Source organism: Cebus imitator, unplaced genomic scaffold, assembly GCF_001604975.1.
Source record: "Cebus imitator isolate Cc_AM_T3 unplaced genomic scaffold, Cebus_imitator-1.0 Scaffold22, whole genome shotgun sequence".
NCBI classification, from domain to species: Eukaryota; Metazoa; Chordata; class Mammalia; order Primates; family Cebidae; genus Cebus; species Cebus imitator.
The window spans coordinates 9,096,685-9,112,602 of record NW_016107337.1 but is presented as its reverse complement, the minus strand read 5'-3'; the positions used below and the strand labels follow the sequence as shown (position 1 = coordinate 9,112,602).

Sequence of the window (15,918 nt, the reverse complement as noted above, 5' to 3'; positions counted from 1 at the left end):
CATGCCCAGCTAATGTTTTGTATTTTTAGTAGAGACGGGGTTTCACCATGTTGACCAGGATGGTCTCGATCTCTTGACCTCGTGATCCACCGGCCTTGGCCTCCCACAATGCTGGGATTATAGGCGTGAGCCACCGCGCCCCGCCTTGATTTTCTAATCTTGGAATGTTTTACAGAGAAGATGTCTTGATTTTCAAAATAGATCAGGTTTAGAAGCAAGTGTCTCCATTTTGACTGCTTTCTGGTCTGATGTTTAGGGCAATCTCTGCCTCTGTATACAGAGAAATGCAGAAGGAAGCATGTTACAATAAATCATTTGAGAATACTTGCATTGGGTTGTCCTGTTTGGGCCGCTTAGAACTACTATCACTGGGTTGAATACTCTAAAAATTGAAAGGTCATTTGGAGAAAAATTACTTGCAAATAAAATAAAGATTTTTAGAATGCTTTCTTGGAGTGGGTCTACTCCTCTGGAGGACAGCCAGTAGTTCAATGAAAACAGATTGAGTTGCTTTACAAAAGAGTACTTTGTTTTAATAGATGCCATCATGAATGAGTGAGACACCATCCCCACTAGTGCTACAAAGAAAGTATGACTAGTTTCAGGTTCAGAACACCCAATTATATTCTAAGGATTTATAGATATTGCCTCTTGGAGATTATAGGAAGTATGAAGTCAGGAGAAGAGAAAAAGCTGTACTTAGAGTACACTGATTATTTCTCTATTAGTCATAAGAACTTCTAGTAATAACACAAAGAATGAATACATGTAGTAGTAAAAGCACAGGAAGTCAGATTTATAAAAACAAGTTAATATCATCCGAACTTTCATACTGACTTTTAGTGAAAATCAAATGAGATAGTATGTGAACAGTATTTTGTAAGTTCTAAGTATAAAGTGATTGGGTTTTTTTTTTGCAATCTTTCAAAATGTATAATAGTAGAATTAGGATATGCTAATAGGAATTCATCATGTGAAAGCCAGGAAGTCTGAAACATGCCATAAAAGCAAATACATATGTTTTCCTAAAGTGTGCTACAACCAAAAATTTTAAAATTATTAATACACTATTTGTTTGCCACAGTTCAAATAAATATACACAGAGCCAATTTATGTTTACAACTCCTGGGTTCATCTTTGTGTTATCATTTTCTAGATAAAAGATATAGTCAATCTTATAGATGCCAATCTATAGTCTGTCTTTTATGCTATGTCTAAAACATACTGTAATCAGTGTATTAACTCTCTTAATAGACATCAGTTTTAGGCCTTCCACTTCTCCAAGAGAATTAAAGCAATTGCCACTTGCCAAATAAGGTCTTGGTAATAATGAACATGACGGGGAAGGTACTTGAGAAGCAAAGAGATATTATTCTTTCTCTAGAAATACCAACACACTAAGATCTGTCCTTGAGACTTTACTGCTTTGAGGTGCTAGATTGGAGAGTTTCTCAGGGTCCCCTTTTCAATGCCTTTGTCATTTTTATTAAATCTCATTTTTATCCCCTCAAGACATCCAGATGTTGAGGATGAGACGCTGTTGTCATTGTTTTCTTTTTCTATGCTACCTTCCCTTATCAGGGCCTCAGCTTTGCTACTTTTAACATAACCATCCAGTTGCCACTCCACTCTATTCTCAGCCTGCCGTACTTGGGCTCTTCCCATCTGATGGTTCCAGGTTTCCAAAGCCTGAGACTTTTCAGGAATAAGGACCTTAGATGAAAAAGCAGGATGAATTTAGAATCACTAGCAGTGGAAGGATGAGATTAAGAAAGTGATTACAGTGGCTCACGCCTGTAATCCCAGCACTTTGGGAGGTTGAGGTGAGTAGATCACTTGAACCTAGGAGTTAGAGATCAAGCTGGGCAACGTGGTGAAACCTTGTCTCTACAAAAAATACAAAAATTAGCTGGGCATGGTGGCATGGACCTGTGGTTCCAGCTACTCAGGTGGTTGAGGTGGGAGAATCACTTGAGAGGAGAAAGTCGAGCCTGCAGTAAGCCATGATGGTGCCATTGCACTCCAGCCTGGGCAACAGAGTGAGACCCTGTTTCCAAAAAAAAAAAAAAAAAAATGTGATTTTTTATTATTATATATGATAATGATTGTAAATAAGCATTTTACCAGGGAATATCATAAATATCATAGTTGATTGTTGAGGAAAAAAATAAAATTTGCAATGGGCCTAAGAAATATTAACTATCAACACTTATATAGACTACTTAAAATGTATGTCCAATTAGTGCTGATACCAGTAATAATAATGCATGTGGTAGACCCTCTAGTTTAAAAGTGAACATAAGTGCAATCCACCATTTAAAGATATACATCATTGCATATGGATCACATTAATTTTTATGTTTTTATTACAGCGGCTAAACTTTATATTCATCTGTTTATCATCTTTATTTTTCTCATTACATGGTTTGGTCTCAACAACATCAACAAAACAGAGGACATATTGGAGCATTTAGACTGCAACAAGGGCCCTCTCTTAGCATTGGTCAGTTCCAATATAAAAAGAGTTTGGAATTACATATCTTCAAAAGAATATACAAAGAACTATAAAAATAATACAAAGTTGAATAAAATACTTTAAGCAATTTCTCAAAGGAAATTGTCGATACAATTGAGATTAATTTGTGTGGAGAGGTGACTAATTGAGATTACTTTGTCTGGAGAGATGAAAAATAAACCATAAAAATTATGCCTAAGCCACTACTTATGTTCCTTAGTAACTTTTTTCAAGAATCTGAGAGATTTGTTTGTTTGTGTTTATTTATGCTAGTCAGTTCTGTAGTTCCCTGGACCAGCTGGGTTTACAGAGAAATTATAGAGGAATCATTTTCACCTTGAGATCTCAACTGTAACTGGGTGATTAAGCATTGGTACATGCTTACCAAGGAAAGCCTTGAAATCTCCATCCTTGTGGATTCTTTAAAACAGTGGTCTTGACAGATTTAAGCAAAGCATTGATCTAATTAGAGTCTTGAGTATAAAAGAGATGTTATTTTCAGGTTTATTTTATTGCCCATTTATATTCAGATATGGAGACAGGAATCACTCCAAAAGGACCAGTACTCAAGTGTCCAATTCTGTCCATTTTAACTCCAACTGGTTTTCTGTAAGTTTGCTCCTACCTCTGACCAACTGTTAGCTTCATGTGCCATTCTTTGTTTAACTTCATATTATTATTGTCTAACATTTTGGGTTGTTATTAAATCGAAAGTCATTTCTTCCGTGCTATAGGTTAAGCAGTGCCTCTCTATTGTTCCAACTTTCTGGGATTCTTCACAATAGGTTCCAGACCTAGGTTAATTAACAACTCTGTTAACACCTCCTTGCGCTGAAGTGGTTCAAATACAACCTGCTGAGACATTATTTCTTAAAAGGTGAGGACTAATGACCCAACTTTCAGGCACCATCTCAGAGGCCAGTTTTCAATCTCGTAAAAATTTTAAGTCAAGGAAGCTCAACATAGAAAGTCACGAGCTGTCATAAAATACCATTCCGGATATAGTTGTTTGGAACTGCCTGGGCACTTGGTAACCTAAAATACAAGTTAATAGTAATTCCACCTCATTTAGTTGTGTTTAAGGTGCTTGAGAATTATGCTTAATAGACCATAAAAATTATACCTTAAGACACTACTTAAATGCAATAATAAATCCTTGTGCAAAGTTCTACCGGAAAGTACGATTTTAAAAAAATCGTTACAAATGTTAACTATACCTCATATTTTTCTTTATGAAAAGTATGAAGACTATTGATTACATAAAATTTTAGATATGCTGAAATTCTTAGACTGAGCTGATTACAGAGGCTATAGTTTGGTTTATGCCTCTTTTTTCTGATGAATATTAAATGTAGCTTTACTCAAATATGAATATGTTATATATGTAGGTTAATATATATTGAATGAAATAAATTTATGTCTCCAATAAACAGCCTGAGAATATAATCCCAGTGGAAATCACTTCTAAGTGGTATGGAACCAAAATTGGGTGGCAGTTTGAAAAATAACAATGGCATCACTGTTCCTATATTATGACTAAATTTTCATTAGGTTAAAGGAATTAAAATGTCAGAAATTAAACTGTCACAAAAAGGGGAACAGAACAGATTATTCCCTATCTATTGCATTGCCAGGCACAGTACCGTTAGGTATGGCACACCTGTTGCTGTTATTTTATTTAACCTTCAAAACAATCCCATGAGGCAGTTACTACAAGTCTTCATAAAAAGAAAAGATGATGAAATTTAGGCCCAGCAGTTAGATGCTTCACTCAAGACCATACTGCCAGTAATTAAGGAAGCAGCATCCAAAACTTAGTCCATCCCACTTCAAAATCCATGCTTTCATCTTCATCACAAATACCTGTGACATGACCATACTTAAAGACAGAGCTAGGAGAAACCAGGAAAACATTTCTAATGTATCTAACATCCCTCAGCGATAGAAGGAATGGTTACAACATAAGGAGTGTTGAGTATTATACATAAATAGGGGAACTTTGAAAAATGATTGTGCATAATAATAGTACCATCACATTTTTTAGAAATCATATTGAACAAGTGTTTGAAAAAAAAGATAAAAAATTGATCATTTAGGCCAACTGATGTCAAAAATTTTATATAGGTAATTGGGCTTTCTGTTACAAAACAGTCTTTAATGTCTTAATGTCTCTATCTAGAAAATAGTGTTTTCTTTTATTTTGACATGATTTGCTGGCGGGTGGTTGCTGAGGGCCTAATCAAACCAACACATTTGTGTGGCCACCATATGAATTAAGAATTATTCAAAAGTAACTGCAATTTTGATATTTGAAGTGATCTGTTCCATGACACACAAGCATGGTTTTAATTGTTATCTCACATGTAACTTAAATATATGAATATTATTTCTTTAAAAAATATCCAATTTCAGTTATTGCTTGAAAAGCAAAAACGATATTATTTTTATGGCCTTGGGCTGTGTGGGCTGTGGGTAGTACTGAATGCCTATATTATTGGTTAATAACAAATATCTCATGAGATCTATAGACCTTACAAGCATCTATAGGTTTAAAATAATAATAGCAAATTTAACTTATTTTTCCTTTGTTTTCTTTTTCACATAGAATGAAGGCTAGCAGGTAAAATAATACACAGGAGACTATTTTGAGAGGAATTAATTTAAATATTGTTTTATATAATATTATAATTTTTAAAGGTACTTTTAGAATGTACAAATGTTGTTTTTATTACTTTTTAATTACTATTTAAATAATAATTTATTATCTCAAGAAAACTGAACCTGTGCTTTCTCAAGAGACAGTCTGCAACATTCTATTGGCCAGTAGAGCTTTTGGCCAATGTCAGCTGTTTAATTAATGTAGTTTTTCTCCTCCGGGCTAATACTCAGTTACTCAATCAAAACCTGGGAAAAGACAGTCTCTTAAGAAATCAGAATTTGTTCCTTTCTTTGTCGGTCTCAGAAAGGGGTGTGTGTGTGTGTGTGTGTGTGTGTGTGTGTGTGTGTGTGTGTTGCATGTGTATATGTGAGACAACATGACACAGCATGATGTGAACATACAAATTAGAATGTCCTAAGCTTACATTCCAGCTTTATTACTAGATAAGTGGCAGAAATGTGTTAATTTTACAGAGGCTCAGTTTTCTTAATAGTAAAATAGAGATTGAGATAGGTGATATAAAAGTGCCTTAAACCACCTTGCATTTATCAGAGAAATTTAGTTTCACTCCTTCCATTTCCTTGCCTCTTGTGTTAACGATCTGTAAACATTTCTGGGTTGGGACAGATTATTTAGGTGAACTATTCTGTTTTGCTCAGTTTTACACTATTAAGTGGGAGACATAGCTTGGGTCCTCCTGGTCTTTTTCTTCTGCCTCTTCTGTGTTCTTATCCCTGCACATGTTAAGATGTCGCTAGCTTAAAATAGCTGTATGTGGTTATTGAAGTCATCTTAGAGACCTACCATACATATACTGAAGATAGGAAGGGAACTAAAAATTATTAGATAACTGCATGTAGCAGTTTATATGTTACTGCTTCACTTAATCTGATAAAAAATATATATACCAATACTTTGGGAGGCTGAGGTGGATGGATCATGAGGTCAGGAGTTCAAGATCAGCCTGGCTAAGATGGTGAAACCCCGTCCCTACTAAAAATACAAAAATTAGCCGGTCATGGTGGTGGAATAAATAAGGCATGTGTATAAATAACTGCAACAACAAAAAAATAGAATATGTTAATCACCGTAAAGGGAATCAGATAAGGTACTTTTTGTTTCAAAGGAGGACAAGAATACCTCTGGTTGTAACAATTGAGGAAGGCTTTTTGTTGAGGTGACATTGGGACTGGGCTTTAAAATGGATGAAATTGGGGTATGTACACATAAAATATTGGGAAGGGAAGAAAGAGGGAAGATTATTAACAAAGGCATGTAGATAATGGAATAAGTTATAGATATTTTTTAAATGGTGAGTAATTCAGTTTTTCTGGCACATAGAGAGCAAGCAATGGAATGATCAAGAAAGGAATAAGAAATTTAAAATAACTTGTAAAGAATGTGGGAAATTTTTGGTAGGCATTGGGGCAGCAGGGATGGATTTTAATTGCAGGACTGGCATAATATGATTAGGAATGGCCTTAATGGTAATAAATCGCAGTAATGCGGGCCTTGATGCCAAGTGCTCACCTTGTGGTTGTAATCAAGTTGGCCATTGAGAAGATGGAGACAGTAGTTCCAGGGAGAAGTAAATAGGAGATAGTGGGAAAAGAGAAAGATGAAAGTAACATGAGAATAAGTAAACACTTAACTAATTAGATGCCTAGGGCCAGGTGCCTGAAGGGACGCCCCTGTGTCCGTCTTGTATCATTTACAGTAATGTAGAAGGCACAGAGGAGCAGAGGCAGGATTAAAAGGAAGGATGATGAACTCATGTATAGACTTGTAGGTTTGAAGAAAAGAAGGAAGCCCCAGAAGGAGATAAATTTTGGGTTGTTACACATGCCGTGTAAGTTTGGAGAGAAAGGTCATTGTCAGGAGTCTTGATTTATGAGTGATCTACATCCAGGGGATTAACTAAACTAAGAGAGAAAATGAAATAATAGAGGAGGACTTGTTATCAAAAGACAAAGAGAGCACAGGGGAAACCTCTATGTTTATGTAACAAGATAAGAAATACAGATGGCAAACAAAACAGAAGCAACTAGAAAGATAAGAAAGTAGAGCTGGGCGTGGTGGCACATGCCTGTAGTCCCAGTTGGTTGGGAGGCTGAGGCAGGAAGATTGCTTGAGCCCAGGAGTTCAATACTGCAGTGACCTATGATTGCGTCACTGCATTCCATCCTGGGAAACAGAGAGATCCTGTCTCAAAAAATTAAAATAAAATAAAATAGAGGGCTTTTTACTGAATCTAAAAGAAGAAGGGATTTCAAGAAAGTGGCAGTGAGCAATGTCAAATATTGCAAGGGAGCTCTGACTAATGGGTGACATGAATGATCTTTCCATCTTTCCTTATTTGAGAAATGAATCTATTTTTATGTTTGTGACATCATCTTAGCATGTTTTGCATAATTTTTTCTATTACTTTAGAATTTGATAAAGTTTTAATTTTTTTTCTCTTTTTCTTTTTTTTTTTTTTCTTTTTTTAAAGACAGGGTCTTGCTCTGTTGCCCAGGCTAGAGTGCAGTGGCATGATCACCATTCATTACAGCCTTGACTTCCCAGGCTCAAGCAATCCTCATACTTCTGCTTCCCCAGTAGCTAGGACTACAGACAATGAGCCACTATGACTGGCTAATTTTTGTATTTTTTGTAGACACAGGGCTGTACCATATTGCCCAGGCTGATCTTGAACTCCTGGGGTCAAGCCATCTGCCTTCCTCAGCCTCCCAAAGTTCTAGGATTATAGGCGTGAGCCATGGCACCCAGCCTAGAATTTGATAAGTTTTCTATTGGGACAGTTTCACTTGGCTCTATTTGTGGAGTCAAAGGGTCACTTGATTTCATTCACTTTGCAAATTATGATGTATATCAGTGTCCATTGACTATAGGTGCATAGAGCAAAGATCTTAAAAATTACTATTTAAATAATACAAAAGCTTTGAATATTATACACAAATTACATTTTTTCTTGTCATATTATTTGATATTCTATACCAATTTTTTGTTCAAAGTACTTCTTAGCAGCATACTCATTTGTGGAATGAAAACTAGGGTCAGAAACTGGGAGTTCCTGCCTCCTGCTACTGTCTCAGCTCTGTGAGTTGGTGCCTGGCTTCCCTAAAATTGAGTCTGGAGAAGCAAAATAAAGACCAGAATTCCACCAGGCAAATGGAAATTTCTAGCTTTTTGTAACTCTTATCAAAGCTTTCCCGGACCTTAGGTGACACAGGTTCTGTTAAAAATATCATTGTTATAACACAAAAAAATCTTGCTCTAAGTAATAACAAATTCTATCCACACATCCCACAGGCATCTCAAATTTAGTATGCCTAAAGCAGATATCACATCCATCCCCAACAACTTGTCCTTTATATTGCATATATTGCATCTCCCATCTCTGTCAATGGTAGCATCCTTCATTTGCTTGCCCAAGCTAGAAATCAGAGTTATTTTTAATCTTCTTTCTACTGCCCTCCACTATATTCAATCAATTAGGCAAGAAGTTCTATCAAATGTTATGCCCTGATTAACTTTTCATGCTGTTGGTTACTTCTGATCTCTTGCCTGCTAGTAGTTGTACCTCTTCACTATTATTCTTCCTAACCATATTTATTGAGTATATAGCTATATGTTGGACATTGTTTAGGAACTGAAGATTAAAGAATTAGTCCATGCTCTCAGGAAGCCTCCAGTCTGAGAGAGAATGCAGTCATCTACCAATTCAATTAATTGAGTTAATATTTAATTATTGACGGGATAAGCATTCCAAAGAAAACAGACAAACTACCACAAGAAAAAAAAAAGTCATATTTCTTAAGAAAAAGGAAAGAGTTTCTTTTTCTTTACTTTTTTTTTTTTTTTTTTTCCTGTCGCCAAGCTGGAGGAGTGCAGGGGGGCGATCTTGGCTCACTGCAACCTCAGATGCCTTGGTTCAAGCAATTCCCCTGCCTCAGCCTCCTGAGCAGCTGGGACTACAGGTGTGCACCACTACGCCTGGCTAATTTTTTGTATTTTAATAGAGACCAGCGTTTCACCATATTGGCCATGATGGTCTCAATCTCCTGACCTCATGATCTGCCCACCTTGGCCTCCCAAAGTGCTGGGATTGCAAGTGTGAGCCACTGTCCCTGGCCAAGAAAAAGGAAAGACTTTTAAGTGGAAAAGCTTTAATTTTGAGGAGAAATAGGAGTAAGACAGGTGAAAGTGGGAAGGAAAATTGTCAAGACTGAGGGAATTCTGTAAGCTGTATACTTACAACGAACCTTATACTTGGAAGATCTGAAATCAGGATAGTTGGAGTAAAGAGAGCAAGTGAGAAAGATGAATGAACTAAAGTTAGAACTGGGTTGAAGCCATCATCATGCAGGGTCATTAGGTATAAGGATTCCATTCTTACTCTTCAAAACAGAAATATTTTGAAAGTGAAGGGGTGATGGTTGTTAAACTGGAAGTGTTCTGGAAATGCCTAGTCATATGGTCATTCTATTTAGAGTCATGTTAAGAATTTTAGGTTTTGTTCTAAGAGAAAATAAAAACGATTGAAGACTATTAAGCAGAGATGTGCCTTTATCAGATTAGCATACTCAAATAGCATCTTCTTCCACCACATCTGCCCTCTGTGTCTAATTTTACCTGCTTCATCTTTTTTCAAAGCCCTTATACGACCTGAAATTATGTACTTATTTATTTGAGTGTTATATTTCTTCCCTTCATGGATTTAGGCTCTGTGAAGGCAGAGACTTTGTTATATTCACTGCTGCAGTTCAAGCACCTAGAGCAGTGCACAACACATAGCAAATGCTTTATGAATTGTTAAATTCATAAATCAGTTTTCGTTTCTTTTGTTTTTAAGAGATAGGATCTTGCTCCGTTGTCCAGGCTGGAGTGCAGTGGCTTCCTGCATACTTACTGCAGCCTTCATCTCTTGAGCTCAAGCCATTCTCCTGTTTCAGACTCCCAAGTAGTTGAGACTACAGGCACCTGCCACCGTGCCTGGCTAATGTTTTTAATTTTTTATAAGAGATGGGGTCTTACTTTGTTGTCCAGGTTGGTCTCAAATTCCTGGTTTCAAAGTCCTAAAGTACTGGAATTAGATGAGCATGAGCCACTCTACCCAAACAGATTGCTTTTCAAGACACTGTGGTTATTGCCCAAACTGATTAAAAGAATAAGAGTTTATGGCAAGAAATGGTGGTAAAATGTAGAGAAGTTGATAGATTGGGAAAAGATTAGAAAGCACATTTAAGACATTGTGATAATTTAGATATAGATAGTAAGGAAGAGGAAGCATCAAAGATGACTTCCAAATTTCTGGAATGAGTCACTGGATGAACCTGAGGTGTCACTGTCTGAAATGCTTGAGGAAGGAATATGGTATAATAGTCAGAAGTGCAGGTGTTCACCTGGCTTCATCTTTCACTGATGCTCTGACCTTGGGCAAGCTGCTAATTTCTGCATGTCTCAGTTCCCTTATCTCTAAAATGGAAGGTAAGATTAGCGTCTGCTTTGTAGGCCATAATGTGGAGATTTAATAAAAGAACCTTACGTAAGGCATTTAGAACAGTGCCTAGTATGTAAAAAGCACTCAGGAGAAATTAATTACTGTGGGAAAGAGTGGGCGATAAGTAAAAAGGAAGGGAAATCAGTTCTGTTTTTCATTTGTTGAATTTTGGTTGCTGTGAGAGATTTCTGGGTGGATATGCTAAGATAGCATGATAGTAAATGAATTCAGATCTCTAAGTGAAACCTGGGTAAGTAATAGAAATTTGGGAGTTGTCTGTTTATGAATACCTGAACTTGCTAATGGTAGTAGAACTGAACTCTGGTGGACATAAACGTAATTAATAGCGGGTAAGAAAGACTGAGTAAGAGGATTAAGAGAGTTATGGCCAAAGCCAGGAGTTAAGAAGAGGGACATGGGTGAGCTGTACCAATACTTCTTTGACTTCCAAAAAGGCAAGGGCCATACTGCCAGAATGCTCTTCAATCTAGGCAGCACACCATGGCTGCAATAGTCTTTCTGAACTACGAAGGTTAATCTCACCTCACTCTCACCTAACATATTTTGGTTACTCCCCACATCATTCTGTTTTGAGTTCAATTTTAGCCTGCAATTCAATGTACTTCACTTTGTCATCCTCTCTGGCCTTTTCCTTCAGTGTATTAGACACTGTTCACTACTCTTGCCACACTTGTTCTTGCCTGTAGATGATATGCATGCTATTCCATCTGCCTTGACTGCCCTTCTACCTGTTGTCCATGACAAAGACCTGCCAAACCAAGTTCTAGTATTACTTCTTTGGGGAAGTGGTACCCAGAAATGCCTTTTCTCTATCCAATGGAATCTCCTATTTCACACCAGGAAAACCCTCATTATACAAGGTCATATTTGTTTATTTTGTTTCCTAACTTGTTTCTTTGTGCCATGAGCACAATGAGAGAAGGCTGTGTGTCATTTTGATCTCTAGTACCTTGGTCAATGCTTACCATAGTGTGCACACTGATTGTGAAATTGAGGAAGGATTAAAAAAACCCACAACAGTGGATCCTGCTACCTTCTCAAACTCCATGTAACTATTTCTCATTCACTCAGATGATGTAGAAAAAGTTTAATATAGGAAGACCCAGGTTCAGAACATACTATATTCAGACTGTAATCAGATATATTCATAATACATTCAGATAAATGGAGATAAGCAGAATTGCTCCATAGAGTTACTGGAGGATTCAAAATGTTGCACAATCATTGTACAAATATTTAATTTCTACTTGGTATAATCTTCATTACCAAGTTTGTTCAGTGTTAAGTTTATGATTCAGATATCATGTATATCTTTGTTTAAGATGATTTAATTTTTAAATGCTTATTTTACTCTAGCACTTTGACAGGTGTTTGGAAATGAAAAACATAGTCCCTATCCTCCTGATATCTTCTGGGGTGATACAAAAGACATGTAAACAAGATAAACCACAAAGATAGCAGCAGAATGGGCCCTTCAAATTCTTATTGTTAAATTCTGGAAGATGGGTTTCACTTTAATACTTGGTTTTTAAATGATATATATGAGAATATGACTTCACTACTCTAGAAAACTTGGACTTTCTTAAATCAATTGGGCAGTTACATTTGATTATCTAATTTATTTCATCTATACTTTTACATTTATATTTTTTACTGTGGATTAGAAATGGCATTTAGAACTTTTATTGAGGACCAGAGGAAAATTGTTATACCCTTTCTCAGATGCATTGTTTTAAGTTTAATAAGCAGAATAGTATAACAAAAAATGCTTTTACCTGTGAGAAGACATGACAGAATTAGCTGTTCTCTGAAACTAAGAATTGTTTCCTCCTTTCCAAAGTGGCCCACTTTTGGACCAGACTGAATATAAACACTGGTAGTTTTAGCCTTACCTAGAGCAGACTCTAGTCCAAATTCTGGACTCCAAATCTTGTAAGTTGCTCATCGGAGATTCATCAGATGATGATGCGGCATTATCATTATAATGATGAGTGCTCCTTGTGGCATTCAGGGCTCTTTGTCTGGAGTGGCACTTATTTGGTGGTAACAGTTCATGATTGTTACTCATGGCAGATGTCTACAAAAACATTGAAGTGATATCATATGCTCATCAGGAAGAAATGAGTGTGGTAATCGGCTTTGCCCAGGTTTGTGAATCTTTTTTCATCTATTTCATTAAAAATAGATGTTCTTAAATTCAAAGACTCATACTGGCCATACTGGTAGATAGAAATTCAGGTTTACTCCATTTTAGATATTTCTGATTTTTTAGACAATTACTCAACTTCATTCTTGCTTATGAATCTTAACTAAGTTGTTTTGCTTTTGTTATTTTGCCATAAAATGGAAAAATGAGAAATGATATAAAAACCTAAAGGAGATATACAAAATTTATACTGAAAAGGAGATATTTCAAAGCAAATTATCTAAAAAAAGCATATTTTTTCACAAAAATTAGAATTCAAATTCATAATTTTTGAAAAAGAATGTGATTTTCCTGATTTTTCATACATAATTAAATATATATAACACATATTCATGTATGTTCTGTGTTTTAGAAATTTGAAAATTTTAATATTAATTTCTAAAGATTTTTAGTAGTTCATGTACTTGGTCCAAATAGCAATGACTTCATTTTAGGGATAGATGAAACATATTAACAAATTACCTAAAACCTTTGCATTTTTACACCTTTCATTTTTACTTCTACAAAATATCAATAATAGTGGCAGCTAATTTTATCTGGAACAGTGAGAATATTCACCTCATTTGAGAGATATTAGGCATAAATTGAATGTTTCCAGCTAATATTATATGTTATTGGGTAAATAATTTAAAAATTGATTAACATTTCATACAAGGCAAGGTCACAGGCTATGAAAATATGTATAGGTATGTTGAATAGATAATGAAGAGAAAAATGTGAAGATAGTTATATTTAAATTCAAAGATCCATGCAAGAATTTGGCTGCTTCATAACTTACTGGAAGAATTTATTATTGCCACTGTACTCCAAACCACTAATAAGAAATGTTTTTTTAAGATTTAAGATTGTATACATGCTTTGTACCTAGAATTGATGGAAGTACTTGGTAAACTACTTAATCAAGTCCCACTTGGAAGTGAATGGGAAAGAGAGGATAGAAAATGTAGGCTGGGTAAGAAACCCAACAAGTCAGTGTAGTTCTCTTTACAGAAAGAAACAAAGATAGCAGTAATTAATGACCCTGACTCTGTGCCAAAAAAGCTTTCTTCTGACAACTCCAACTTAATTAAAACTTAAGACATTTCAATGGCCTCCGAAAGCCCCTGATGGGGTGAACTCTTGCAGACTCGTGAGAAAATTTTGTAAATTAAAGGAAAAGATGTGTGTTACCACTAGTGCCATGGCTCTAATCCCTGACAGTCAAAGAATCTATTTAGCCCAAGCCTTTTCTTTTAACCAGCTCACACCTGCAGGCTTCCTGGCACTTCCTCTGCACCAGAGAAGGCAGTTTTTGTGTTTTACGGAAGATCAGATAATAGGAGCCTTGCTGTTCCTTTTGTTTTTGTGCATTGTTCATTAGCCTGTGAGTGTTGCAGGCACACTTGATATGCTTGGCTTGCTCCAGAGTAGAGCATGGCCTGAAAGCTTTAGGTGGTGCAACACAGGGTGAAGATGGGTTGGCGGAAAAAGTAAGTTTTTTTTTTTTTTTTTTTTTTAATGTGAAAGTGGCTCAAATTAAAACTCACAGTTGATGGGGCAGCCTGAATGGCTGTGGCCTGCTGTTCTTAACACAGCGGAGTGACAAGAAACGAGGTTCTGTTCTAGACAGTGCAGATTTGAGACACAAGGAAATGTGTTGTTAAATAGCCCTTGCTCCTTTTATTGGTACCATTTTTAATTCACTTGAATCAACAAGCATAAGGATTCCCAGTAGGTGTGGAAAGGAGGCATACTGTGCGTGCTATAAAGAAAATCGGGTGGTGATCTATTTATTAATAAATATATCGAAGACTGAAATCTTAGAAATGACATTGGTTGAATACCAATTGGGTTGAATGGTTACACGATTTACATGAAAAAAAAAGGAGTTTAATTTCTCCTCTCTCCCCTCTGGAAAGTGTTTTGGTGTGTTATAATAGCAAATACCACCCCCACCATCCCACAAGGCACTCTCTCTCACACATACTCGGGTGTCCTGTGGCCTCAGGCAAATCTGGTGGCCAGGACTAGAGAAGGTCAATTCCTGGCTTGTCTCTTCCCTTTTGGACCCGACTTGAGGCTGGTGTGTTTGAAGGGCACAGAAATGTTCCTGTTTAGATCCAGGCTTGGGTATCTTTCTAAGTGTCCATACTAAGGAAAGAAAAGCTTACCTTCAGGTACTCAAGATTCTCATCTTTTGAATCTTTCAGGTCTTTGTTTGCTGAGGTTAAGTATGCAGAATTTATTTAGAATTTGTTTTTGCAGGTAAAAAGCCATAACTTACATGAGCTATGCTGCACTTCTATTTCCGGGAGTGGGAATGATCAGAAACGTAACCCTTTACAAAAATCTTGGGAATGATGCTTTAGAACAAAACATCACTTCATTTAATTTTTAAAAAAATACTAGAACTTCTGTCCACGAGCATTAACCAAATATAATATATGGGTCCTGTCTTTTGGTGTTTGGAAAGGCTCACCAGCTAGTTATTCTTTTCTTACTAACCATTTTCAGATGCTAAAAGCCAGGGAGGTGGGGGAGGGAAGGTAGAAATCAACATGTTTGATCCTGTATATAAAGGTTTTCTTTTTGTTTGTTTGAATTTCAGAATGCTAACCCTTATTCAACTAATCTAAGAACAAATAAATACCACCTGTGCCCGTTTGTGTATTTTTAAAAGAAGCACATAAAAATATTTTAATGAATTACTAAAACTCACATAGCTTATATTGAATCACAGTTATTAATATTCTTCTTCTTTGTTGCTATTCTTATTTTGGGAGTTTGCTTGTTTGTATGGAATTGAACCACCCCAATTAAAATGGGGGAAAAGTTTTTTTAAAAAATAAACTACTGTAACAGAATATGTTTGGGAGTTGTAAAAGTTTTTCCATTGAAAAAATCAGAATTTAAGAGGATCCTGTTACACGCTGTGGGCAGAAATCAGAGTCAGCAGAGCTTGCGAAACAGATTTTTTTTTTAGCAAAAATTTGTTGCGGGTCACTGTGAATGGTAAAAAAGAAAAAGCTTCACAT

The 15,918-nt window shown here is 36.1% G+C and overlaps 1 protein-coding gene across 3 annotated transcripts in view; it reads left to right on the top strand.

The window, feature by feature from the left end:
• Positions 1–15,918, top strand: part of ZFHX4 (zinc finger homeobox 4) — a 187,406-nt gene that overhangs the window by 81,779 nt on the left and 89,709 nt on the right. The window lies entirely within an intron of this gene.